The sequence below is a fragment of the Dermacentor andersoni genome, chromosome 4 (assembly GCF_023375885.2).
Source record: "Dermacentor andersoni chromosome 4, qqDerAnde1_hic_scaffold, whole genome shotgun sequence".
NCBI classification, from domain to species: domain Eukaryota; kingdom Metazoa; phylum Arthropoda; class Arachnida; order Ixodida; family Ixodidae; genus Dermacentor; species Dermacentor andersoni.
In genome coordinates, this window is record NC_092817.1 from 189,439,629 (window position 1) to 189,452,785 (window position 13,157).

Sequence of the window (13,157 nt, forward strand, 5' to 3'; positions counted from 1 at the left end):
TGCTTTCTCTTGTCATGTATGACTTTGCACATACTTTTCGTTCATGTTCTCCTTTCTGCTTTGGCACTACACCTATGCTTTTTTTCTTTTTTTTGTTCAAGCAATAGCTCTTCATTGCCATTGCTATTTTCTCGGCCTTCGCGTATTCTATTGCAGTCACTAGCATCATACTTACTAATCAGTGCGGAAACAATGGAAGACACACGGAAGGGCACTGGACGAGTGCTGTCTAATAACTGAAATTTATTGAATACTAGCATCAAATGTCTCTTACCTTTGGTTGCTCCATATAACTTGCTAGAAATGCAACAGAAATTTTCATCATAGGGCATTCAGTCTTGGAGCATACTGAAATTATAGCTATTTGCTTTGTGATGAAGTATTGCTTTAGTAAAAAACAACTAATTAACTTGGCAAGTTGTTTCCAAAGGCTACATCCTTTGCATGTCCAAATGTCCACACCTTGCAAGTTCCTAAAGAACTTCACAGCTTCAAAGGCTTTTGCTTCATAATTTTGCAGCTTAATTTAGCATTTTACCCCCGTTGTTCATCTCATTATTGTGGTTGTTGTGTGACAGTACCGAACTTAGACCTTAGCATGAAGCAATGCTTAAAAACCGTTGTGCTCTTACACGCTTTATCAAATCACTGCTTTGTTTTAATGTTACTGGTGCTGTGGCTTTGGTGTTGGCTGCTAAGCCCAAGGCCGTGCGATCAAATCCAAGCCCCTGCGGCCACATTTCGATCGGGGCAAAATGCAAAAAATGCTGTGCGCCTTGCATTGGGTGCATGTTAAACCCAGGTAGTCAGAATTAATCCAGAGTTTCTCATTATTGCATCCCTCATCATCATTTAGTGATTTTGGCATGTAAAACCACTGAACTTAATTTTTAAGTATTGTCTTTGCCAAGTACAAATCTAGATTTTGGATGTCACTGCAAATGTAACCAATACACAAATTTAAATACTTTGTAATCTAAAGAAAAATGGGACACTATAAAATGCAGTAATCACCATTATGTGCCTTGCTGCCAGAACAATATCAGCACGCTAGGAAGCACCATCGCCATTGCCTGTTGCTTGACGACTCCATTACACCTCGTCACAGTCAAACAGAACAGCTTTCACCTCCAACTTTTGTCCACTCTCCTTTGCCTGTTGTCTAATCATCTCGCCAAATTCTATGGTTGCTATCCTGTTCTCCAGCTGCGAATCGTGGTTGAACCACTTCAAACGTCTGTCGACTTGTTTATCTCACACAGTGAAGTAAAAGTGTACTTACTCACTGTGAAGTAAAAATGCACTGCAGTGATGTTGCAGTGATACTCTTGCCAGAATAACCTACTTTTCATGAAACCAGAGTAGTCAGAAGACTGGCATTTATGCCAGCTGCATTGCCAAGCTCCTGCACAAGAGCAGAGCTTAGCATCTGAGCATTCGCATCATTCTGAGTATTTTTGCATATCATTTTTGCTCGTTAAACCTTGCTACAAGACATTAATTTTCAGCAGCCAAGCCTGACAGCTTTGGTCAATCTTTCGTGCTCTGAGCTGGTTTGATGCAATACTTTTAACGGAATTTCTTTATTGCTGTTTATTATGTGGTCAGTGACAGGTTTTTATGCAAGAATGTTAAATGGTTCCTTCAGTGAAAAAGCCGGCAGCACCTGTAGCAGCAAAACGGTGCCTAATTTCCCGTTGACTGTGACGCCATGTGAGCACACGAGGCGCGCTCAGGACACTAGCTTGCACTTGCTGGCTCGTGTCTCAGCAGAGGAAAGCGAGTGAAGGGGAACATCTGCTGCTGCGCTACTTCGCGAGGGGAGAGTGCATTGCTACGACAAAACATCACCTTCCCTCTCGCAAGCCTGTGTTACCACCTGTTCCTTGTCTACTCAAGCTCTTGTGTGTGTTCTAACTGCGCCTCGGTGAGGCTAAATCAATATGTGCCAAGCGTCTTAACGTGCCCGCTTGCCCGCGAGGAGTTCATAACTCGGACTGCTCAGTGGCGTTCAGTTGGACATTAAAGTATTCACAACTTATAAGAAGTGCTTGGGTATCCTCGGATTTTCTTCGTACTTAATGCACAAACTTCGAAGTCATTTTTCCTGGCGAAATTAGTTAAATATCATCGTCCTTTGTCTGCTGTCCGGCCTTTGTGTGAGCCTTATACATCTTCGCAGCCACTCCTGTCATGCACAGTAATTTGTGTACTTGTGCTTGTATCTTCCATGGCATATGATTAATTAATGCATTTTGTTTGCATGATCCAACTAAAGATGATTTCAAAAAGCTTCACTTGACTGCTTGCTTGTCCCTGTGGCTACATTGTGTGGATGTACTATCAGCGTCAAATGAAACGCAAACAGCAGAGTGCATGCCTGTAGCATCACTGAATGTATAGTGCACACACTTGGCCAATCATCACCCTCACAGGCGTGCACATCTGGTTTCACAACACTGTGCAATGATGCCCTATACTGAGGTATTTTTCTTTCTGTTTTGCTTCTTGCTTTCTTAGATTTTTGGTTTTTTTTTTTCTTTGAAATAAAACGAAAGCATAACAGAAAGAAAATTTGACTGCATTCAATGTGTTAGAAAACGTTCACTTCAATATTTTTTTCTCACACTTCAATCAAAAGCAGTGTGGCAACACCGAGTCTTGATGAAATGAATTGGCACCCTCTGAAACTGTTCCCACTGGTAATCGAAGCTGATCTTGAAGGTCATGCTTTTGTCTACTGCAAAAACTGGAACTGATTTCAGGAGCTGGGAAATACGTTATGGCCCTCATTCATTGTTTTGCTTTTGCATCTTGGCAGTTTGCTGCTGCTATTTATAGCACAAGTGAAAGAATTGTAGCACAAGTAACACTGACACCTGTGCTGCCCTTTTTGGTGCCAGAGTGTGTGAAGGAAGGCTGCTATCTGGTCTTGAAATCCATCGAAGCAGCCTTATTCCCAGACATCACACAGCCTTGCTAATATGGCGGTTGGCACGAAGGGTCTAGAGGCAGCGACTTGAAATAGAATTTTTGACTTACCATACCAGAAATGGTTTTATTTCCAACAAACTTTGTTGGGTGTCCTCCAGGCGAAAAGCTGCAACATACAGCTTTAATGTGCCTGAAGGCCCTCGCATGGCAGCAGTAAGTCTCCTATCGGCAAACGTATAACATACGAAACACTAATCTATTAGGATATACATTTACAATGTAGCAAAAGAAATGTGTGAAATCTAAAGAAACATTCATCTTTTCAGATAATTATATAGTATTTATAAAATAAATTCTTCTTAATGCACAACAAAGCTAAGATGCATATTATATGTATTATACATCCCAAAGGATCACATTTCAAAAATAAGCACTACAGACAACATGTCTAGCATGTACACTCGCCCACAAAATGTTACAGGGTGCGCAAGCGTGTGGCAAAACGACCCTTCTTCCCTTCTAGCTGTGCACCCATGGTATCGAGTTTGCACGCATGCGCGTCCCTCTGAGACTGCAAGCGTGCATGTTTCTGCACTTCCTCCTTGTGCGCCGGCGATATCCGAATGTAGCCGTGAGGTGCCCCTCTTGCGATGGGCGCGAAACTATGTGAAGCCTGAGCTTGCACGTGCCACTGCGGCTGCTTTTTGTCGAGTCACGAGCGCCGACGCATACGGCCCAGCAACCCAGCAAGTAATTTTTTTTTAATGAGCTGCACCATTTTGTGTCCAATCTTTGTTGTTTCTTTTTATGAATGGGGCATTCTCCCACAGAAGAGCATGTCAGAAAATGCCCGCTATAGAAGGAGACAGTGTCAACTCCCATTAAAGACCAGCAGTTAGGACACATGGACCTGTGACAGAAAAGCTGCCGGATGGATCTGGGACAGCGACGCTGGCCTGTACTTTCCTATCGTCTCCATTATCCATGGCAACCTGGTATGAAGAGCATGCGTTGGCCATTTATGCTTGAACTACTTTTTCCTGGAAACAGTTAACAAAACGTTTTGCATGGAACAAAGAAGGTATGTTCACCTTCGCAAGTAGTGGCTCATAGGGAAGGCTGGCACATTGGCTGGAGGGATCAAGGTTGGACATGTTGATCTCGACTGCACTTTTAACTCGAAGTCTATGGCAGCCTGAAAGCAAGAGTGCTTATGCTAATTTTCTGTTTGCCCTACGACATAGAATACACTGCCTACTTAAAGTACTCGGTAAAGCTGTTGAACAAGTTCAACTTAGGAGGAATTGTAGAAGCCCGGTAACCTGGGAAAGTTGGTATGATTTCACTGAGAGGGAAAATTAATGTGCACCCGTTCAAATCTGAACTACTGGAGGCACCAGCACCTAAGCCAGAGAACCAGGGGTAGAGAGGCTGGCCAAGACTGCTTTCATCAAAACTCGTAGTAACATGATGGGAAGACGTCTGCCAGCCAATAACCACTTCAACTAAAACTGTGCAGCATAATGTGGACAAAGCAAGACATAAAAGCTATAGAGACAAGCCCACGATAAGTATGCTCATCCCTGTAATGTTGTTTTCCTTTTTCGACGATGCATGGCACAGTTTTACTTCAAGCTCATGTTTACAAAATGGCCTCATACTATGTTTTATTGTGGAGTAACTGTTTATTCCATCACATAGTCAGCGAGATCATTACAACAGTCAAGTGAAACGTTTACCTCTGCAAGCAGCAACAAGCTTTCAGCACAAGCTTGCATGGGCTGTGAATATGCACAGAGTAAGTGTACGACATGGCTTGTTGTGTCAGGTGCACTGTCACATTGGCCAACTGTATGAGGAAGCTGGGAGATTCCAAGCTTGAGAGTAATAGTTATAGTAATGGAAAGAATGTCGTATAGCAATAATTCATTACAATTAAACCTTGTTATATGAAACAATTATAAATAGAATTACTGCTTAAATAACAGCTGGTGAATCACCAAGAGAATTACATGTATATGAAACTTCATACATCAAACTTGCTCAGACATTAAATGGATATGTTGAACTCCGTAGCATTGGACATTGGGACACATATTAAAGGCTTCACTGCAGTACATCGGCAGATCCTGGTGGCGCAAATAGGACCTACAAATTCTGCATGGGCTAAAGGGTAGAAAGCGCTGCTCTGAATGTATCTGTGTAGTCAAACGCCTTTTTAACAAAGTGCTCGCACCTTCAAAATCCTTTGCTATGCAGGTCACTTTGTTTTAAAGGTTGCGCAGCTCACTGCTCACAATAGCTAAGCACTTTCAACAAAAGAAAATCTTTAACAAGAATTCAAGGGAGACTTAATGAAATAGACCGCTAATTTTTCTCTGCAAAATATCCCTGACAGCACGTTCTACTGTAGCCACCCTATGCTCCATTGAGGTTCCCAGCTTGCTCTCCAACCAAATGCAGGAACCATGCAAAGCAAAGCCCCCGATTGTCTAGTGCCCCTAAGCCTCCCTTGCTGCAAAATTTTTGGTCGCCTTCGTTGACATTCGCGGCCTATCCATGCATTCGTCAGCCGTTGATCCGTCACAACAAGTAGCATACGAGGTGAGTGAATCCTGGAGCAAGGCAACAGAACTAGTAATATCAGCACGCTCTTCAAATACACTGCTGTTAGCGCTAGCGCACAGCTTACCCTGGTGACATCTTCGCGGGGCAGTGGCGGCACTGGTGCGGCATTCGTTTTATAAACGTAAATCAGCCGTCAGGGACGCATAAGTTTCTTTGTTTTACAGGCAAATTAATTGTGGTCTTCATTGTAGAGCTGTTCAACTGTAATCTAGTGCTTATGCTGACGCTACTTGCTGCATGCAGCAGTTCGTTTTCCTCATGTGATAGTGTGCGACGCTGTTGTACTATCTCAGCTTTCGGACTTTAAAACCAGCAAGCATCTAAAATGTGCTGCATAATAGACAGTTTTAGTTTAGCGTACGCTATAAAATAGTGGGTCATCACTGCGCATGCGCAGAACGCTAAACGACCCATTGCGTATAGCGTACGCGCACTATTTCTCAGATTTAGCATTAGTGTCTTTGCGTGGTTTGTGGAATTTGCGTGAAACATGGCGGCGGCCCCGGCTGCCAGCTTCGAATTGAATTTGGCGTTGCTTTTGTAAAATGGACTTCGTTCTTTGCAACTGACTGTGTAAATGGCTTTCGCTTAGTCTCAGGCTGCTTCGACGACAGAGTATTATGGATAACCTTGTGGTGTTTTCGAGATCGCTTCTCGTTTCGAGTGAGTTGAAACCTAACGAAAGAAACATCCGACATGTTAGCACCACCTATAGCTACAGTCGGGAGATAGCCGCAATGACGGCACATGGCCTCTAAGATCTGAACATCTCACAGGCCAACTCAACCTAAAGAAATGTGTGCTGCTTAGCATACGCTATATATACTTTAGCGTATAGCATACGCTATAGTTGCGTACGCTAAATTAAAACTGTAATGTCAGACCAATAAGTTAACTTCATCCCAATACAGTGGTGTTACGCATTCAACCATGCACTTAGCATTGTGATGAAGTATACCAACAGTGGGAAGGGGTCACGAACACTGGACATAGCAAGGTTACGCGGTCAAGCATACCATAGCGCTGAAGCATACTGAAAGTGGAAAAAGATAAAATTACATGCAGAGTATCCTGTGGGAGTTATCTAAATGATGCATAAGCATTTGCGACTGATCACCTACTGTTTTGTCGTCATATGCTGCTGCGTTTCATATAATTGCGAGAAACGCCACGAAAAAAATCATGAAATGGAGAAGCGCATTTGCAACACCGAAATGTTAAACTGAGACCAGCATGAGTATGAAGCAGAGGCCAGTAGTAGCACTGTTCACTCCTTTTATATCATGGTGCATTTGGATGATGTTGCTGCTTCATGGAAGATGAGCATTGGCCAATGCGTGCTGTTCTACGTGACATAATTGAACAGTGTCACGTTAGGTAGACGTCATAAGTAGATGTGGTCAATGATGCTGCCTCCTCTCGATGCAAACCATTATCAACTGTACATCAGCGGCCGCTGCTTATGGCACGGCTGCGCAGGCCCGATCTTACAATTCGCTCGCTCATGCGGGCCTTATCTTGAAAGCAATCATCTTACGTGACGGACGGGTTTCCTCATTGGGTAAGCATAGAAACCTTTACGCATTTTGTTTTAAAGTGAAGCTTTCTTTGTCTCTTCCTTTGACTTTCCCACTCCAGCTGCTGCTGTGGACTGCTGCTGATGTCACACACACCACGTCGGGGGGGGAGGGGGGGTGTTCAGAGTCTGTATATACATGACAGGCACAAGTAAGAGAGGAAAGGAGATGGGAGAAGCTTGCTTTCACCCCACCGCATCGAATGTGCACAATGCCCTCTGGAGCTCCCTGGCCGTTGTCACATTAGCCACCTGACAGCTGCAATTATCCGTGACTCCCCTCAGAAGCACTGAAGAAACTGCAGCGCTTATGTGCGAGGCGAGAGGGGACACAGATAGAACTGTAGAGAGAAGAAGAGGGAGGAGAAGAGGCAGTTCCCATATAAGATGGGGGAAGTGACATGAGAAGGCAAGGAAACTCCACTAACATACAACAGCGGTTGCGGTGTGCTTATGTTCAAGGCACAATACAATACGTTGCTGCTATTTCTGAAAAAATAAACACAATGAAAATATGTCAAGCGGGCAATTCACACAGGGCGTGCAGAAGCAGAGCCGCATTAAAGCACACTGCAGCGTCCAGGAAACACTACAGAAGTGGTTGACCGTCAAATCAACACTTCTGTGCCCGCTGCATTAGCTCTGCTGCTATGGCATTGCGAGAGGTCATGGATTTGATCCCAATCGCAGGAGCCACATTTCGACGGGGGCGAAATAGAAAACCCATGTGCACTTAGATTTTGGGACACATTAAAGAACATCACGGTGTCAAAATTAATCTGGAGTCTGCCACTATGCCGTGCTTCATAATCTGAGTGTCGTTTTGGCACGTACAGCCCCATAATCCAATTCAAGTTTAAAACTTCTGCCATAACGCGATGTGCCATATGAGGAAATGACAACTTTCAACCCTCTCAGGTTATAAGATATGGCCCACAACAATGCCTCATGCAAGCACCTCTCCCTGTGTGTTCTGCCTATTACGCAGACAAACAGCAGTGGTGCCCACAAGGTAACGTTTAACATCAATTCGCCAATCTCGTGTTAGCCTAAACGTTGAAGAAATTAAGCTTTAGCCGTCAACACTGCTAATTATCGTCAATCAGAGCATCCAGCATGGAAAGCTTCACTTACATCAATTCCCACAGGGTGTGGGATCTGCATAATTTTTCCCTTATTCCTCATTTTTGTGTGCATAGCATGAACAGGAAGATGTTCCAATGAGCTCAGTTTTGAAAATATAGTATTATATGTGCAATCTCCGGTTACGGTAAAAGCACCGAAACCCTTAAGAAGTGTACAGGCAGGGATTTAGAGCTATTTCCGGCAGGGTTGTGGTGATTTGGGCCCTTGCTTCGCCCATCTTGCAAGCTCCATATACGAGACTGCAACACAGCCTTGCACATGTTCCCGACTATACATGCGCACATGTGCCGTCATCTGTCACAGTATGAGCACCGAGACATCTAATAACTCACATGACACCCATTCAAAGCTGGTTCTGACGTTGCTGCAGTGATGGACCGCAATACATTACAGAAGCTCCAGTGCATAACACAACTGCATTGCGGTGAAGCTCAGTCTCGGGCATTGGCATTGAAACTTGTTTAAGAAATCACATTTCCTCAAGCCACAACCAGCATGCGTATTCGTGCTCTTAAACTGCACAAGGGCCATCCATATGCCGACGTGTCGGAATGTTAAGTCAGGTGTAGTTCTGACCAGAATGCACATATTGTTTGGCATGTCTAGAAAGTGTTCCTAAAGTCACCTCTGCCGCATTACAGTTGAGTTAAGCAGGGAAGCTTATGCAATGTATTGCACTGAAGCATATTAAAAGCGAAAAATTGCAATTTCATTGCTGTGGTGATTTAAGCCCCTTGTTTGGGGGGCCATGACCGTGCCCCTCTGGAGGGCACAAAGGAGCGAGGAATCATGGTTGGAGAGCATGACACAAACCCTGGCGATGGAGAAACAGCTTTGATGACCTGCTCTACCGAAACTGCACTGCTTGTTCAGCAGGTGTTAATCAAGAAGCTAGAAAAATGAAACCTAGTAGTCCGGATATTTATTGACTACAGCAAGGATTTTGACAGTCAGCAACACAAGATTCTATTAACAGAGTTGACTGCCAACGGTGTACATGGAATGACATATTTTGTTGTGTTCGTATCTGCTTGATTGCAGGCAATGCGTTGTCATTGGAAATAGTATTTCCTCGGACGGCAATATTGTTAGGTGTCCCACAGGGCAGCATTTTAGGTCCCCTTCGACATTTACGTTAATGACATGATAGACATACGAGGGTTGATCCAGAAATAAGGCTCCCATCAATTTTAGAAGTAGAGAACATTGTTTATTCTCATAGAAATTTACATTATTGGAAAGATGAAACTTACATAATCGCCATCTTTTTCTATGCATTTTTGTATACAGTGCTCCAATTTCTGTATCCCAGTGTCGTAGAAGTCTGCCGCCGACCCATTGAGGAAGCATTTCACCTCTTCGACTTCATCGCTCCGGAAGCGTTGGCTACTCAAATGTTCCTTTAGCTTGGGGAACAAGTGATAATCACTAGGTGCAAGGTCCGGACTGTACGGTGGGTGGGGCATGACAGTCGACCCAAAGTTTGTCAAAAGTTCCTGGGTTTGACAGGAGACGTCAGGTCTGGCGTTGTCGTGAAGCAGTGTTACACTGGCTGCCAGTTGTCCTCGCCGGCAGTTCTGAATAGCTTGCCCGAGTTTTCATAGTGTTGCACAATAACTCTCAGAGTTGATTGTTGTCCCACGTTCCATTAATTCGATCAGCAGTACTCCCTTATGATCCCAAAAAACAGTGGCCATGACTTTGCCAGCAGAAGGAGTTTGAACTTCTTTGCGACTGGTGACTCTGGGTGACGCCACTCTTGGGATTTTTATTTCATATCAGGAGTGAAATGAAACACCCACTTTTTGTCTCCCATAAAAATGGAGTCCAACAATCCTTCCTTATCTTCTTGACAATTTTGAAGAAACTGGCGAGCACAGTCAAGGCGTTTCTCCTTGTAGTCTGATGTCAATAGCCGCGGTATCCATTGAGCACAACACTTCTGATACCCCAATACTTTAGTCAAAGCTCTTTCCACTGTACCGTAAGAACTTCCAGGAATCTGAGCAATAAGTTCACAGATGTTGATCCTCCTCTTCCGAAACACTTTGCGTTGGGCCATCTTGATAACCACCTTCGAAACTGATGGTCTTCCACTCCGTTCTTCATCGTGGACTTTCTTTCAACCGGCACTAAACTCCCTAAACCACTTTCGGACGTGTTGAACGGACATGCACTTGTCGCCATACACCTCTGTCAACTGATGATGAATATCCACGGGGGAGTCCCCTTGGCGTGCAAAAAGCGAATTGCGGAACAAATCTCGTACTTGGCGCGATCAACAATGGGAACCTCCATATCGGACGGCTGCTGAGCCAAGAATGAGCGGTGCAGCGAAGCAAAGTGCGGCTGGGGGGAATGGAGAGTGGGGGAACAGCCGCCTGCATGAGTGTTGCCGGATTTCACCTCGCACCTTCCCGTGCGGCTGGAGCTCTTTGGGAACCTTATTGCTCGATGAACCCTTGCAGAAAGCGAGGCAACAACCATTCTATATGTGGATGATACCAGCCTGTTTGTCTCTGGTCTGGAGGCTTGCGATGTCATTCCTAAAGCGAACGCGCTCCTTTCCACTTCATTGGGATGGTCCAGCCACAACGGCCTTAAAAATATTATTTCTTTCCAGAACAGTTGAAATTACAAATTTACCAGGCACTATTTGCGTCTCATATTAACTACTGCATGCATGTGTGGGGCACCACTGTGAACACTAACACAAGCTTTTTCTTCAGAAACGTGCACGTCGGAATTATTGCTAACGTTCCATACCTCCACACAACATCACCACTTTTCACCAAATTTAACGCGATTTCAAACTGCCAGATCTGTATGGCTTTCCTTTACTCTATTCATATTTTTTTCCTCTAACAAAGTCTCTTCACTTGTAAAATCACTGTCGGGACTACAGCCAGGATAGATGGCTCGTGCCAAAAAGGCTAACAATTTATCTAATGCAATCGCTAACCTGTAATGTTCCTTTACTTCCTAATAAGTATGAAAACCAAGGCATTATTAATGTTCATGTATTTATCCGGAAAGAAACGCGAAATATTTTTTGGTCTACAATCATTCATTACATGATGCCTGCGCGCGGGAACAAATGTATGGATATCCATAACTGGGAGTTACTAATGCGCTGTTCTTTCTCTCTCTCTCTCTATAATATATATATATACATATATATTTTGATGGGCTCAGACACTGAACCAGTGTTTACAGTCGTCTTCTCTGAAGAAGGACAAGAAGCCCCCGGAAAGGCTGGTGACGGTCATCGGAGACGTTGATCTTCCCAACGATGTCAGGCATGTGTTGAACAAAGGTCCGAAATTCAGCCACGAGCCACGGATAGAAGCACATGAGTTCCTGGCGCTTAATAGGCGCATAGCAGGAAAGGCGTTGGAAGAAAACCGTGAAAGATGCCTTCTGGATGGTGTGGATACGCTTATAAGATCTACGACCAGCACTAACACGTTGACTAGCAAAGATTCTATGGGAAAAGTCGTGTCGTATTTCAGGAAGAATAGACTCCGGCTTCTTCAAGCTGACAAGGATGGTGGGTTTGTGGTGCTCACCGAGGAAGAGTTTCAAAAAAGAGCCGGCGAAGCAATTGCAAAGAACTTCATCCCTCTGAAAGCTAGTGCGACGCGAGTGAGAGGCAAGGCGGCTGCGATGTGCAAAGAATTAGATCTGAGCACGCTGGCCAATGACATTGGTAACAGCAAAAGCAATGCCCTTTCCATGTTCTTTACGGCCAAAACGCACAAACTGTCCGTGCCATTCAGAACAGTGGTCAGCGAAAATGGAACTTGGCTGATTGTGTTAAGCAAGTTTCTTCAAAAGCACCTTACATCCCTTAAAGTTCAAGATCCGTACGCCACAAAGAGTTCAAAAGATGTTGTTAGGTTTCTTGAGGAATGTACTTCCAATGGTTATGTGTTTTCAGTAGACGTTGAAGACTTGTTTTACTCTGTGCCCCACGATGCCTTATTTCGTTCTGTCAGAGATGCTATAGAAAGTAACGGTGCAGTGGAGTTCCAAAACTCCTCTGGCGTGTCAATATATAATTTTATGAAAATGCTAGAATTTTACCTTGATGTGACGTTAATCTCTTTCGAGAACAAGTTTTATCGACAAAGACAAGGGATTTGTATTGGATCCTGCGTAGCCCCGGTGCTTACTAACATTTTCTTAACCTGTATTGACAGCGCCTTGAAGCCAATTTTAACATGGTGCTTGTCCTGTGTCGTTCTCCCCACTTGTGAACGTCTTCGTTGGCGCTGTTCCTTTCTAAATCAAGTATGCACCATCTAGCCCAAATGAATGTTGTCCTGAACTTCTAGACTCGTTGATTTTTTCATCGCCGCGTTTAGCCATAACCACTATGGTCTAGCCCCAGGCAGCCCAAACAGAGGAAACGAAGGTAGAAATGAACGATAAAGGTAATCTAAAATGACGCAGGAACTAGGCAGCCACCGTACCTGCGGTTAATCAAACATTCAAATTTTGACACTTCACGTGCCAAAGCCGAGAACTGATAATGAGGCACACCGTAGCGGTGAACTGCGGATTAATTTTCACCGCGCGGGATTCGTTAACATGTATTCAACGTACGGTACACGGGCATTGCATTTTTACTTCGTCGAACGCCGTCGAAATGCGGCCTCCACGACCGAGATGTGATCCCACAACCTAACTTTCGCAGCACAACGCCAAAACCACTAATACAACATGGTGGGTCTAAAAGCCATCAGGACAGTTTCAGTTGGCTGGACCAATAAACCATATTGCTTTTCACAAAATCCCGCAACTTTTGCGGAGTCCAACATGACGGTCTAATGTGAGGAGTTTATTTTAAACTTGTTTCAATGCCAGGGCA

At 44.2% G+C, this 13,157-nt stretch overlaps 1 long non-coding RNA gene across 1 annotated transcript in view; it reads right to left on the reverse strand.

The window, feature by feature from the left end:
* Positions 1 to 4,844: 4,844 nt before the first annotated feature.
* The window catches only part of LOC126530588 (uncharacterized), a 37,947-nt gene continuing 29,634 nt past the window's right edge, over positions 4,845 to 13,157 (reverse strand). The window contains exon 4 of the long non-coding RNA XR_011893985.1: positions 4,845 to 7,479. This is a non-coding gene — a long non-coding RNA (uncharacterized lncRNA). The remainder of the gene's footprint in view (positions 7,480 to 13,157) is intronic.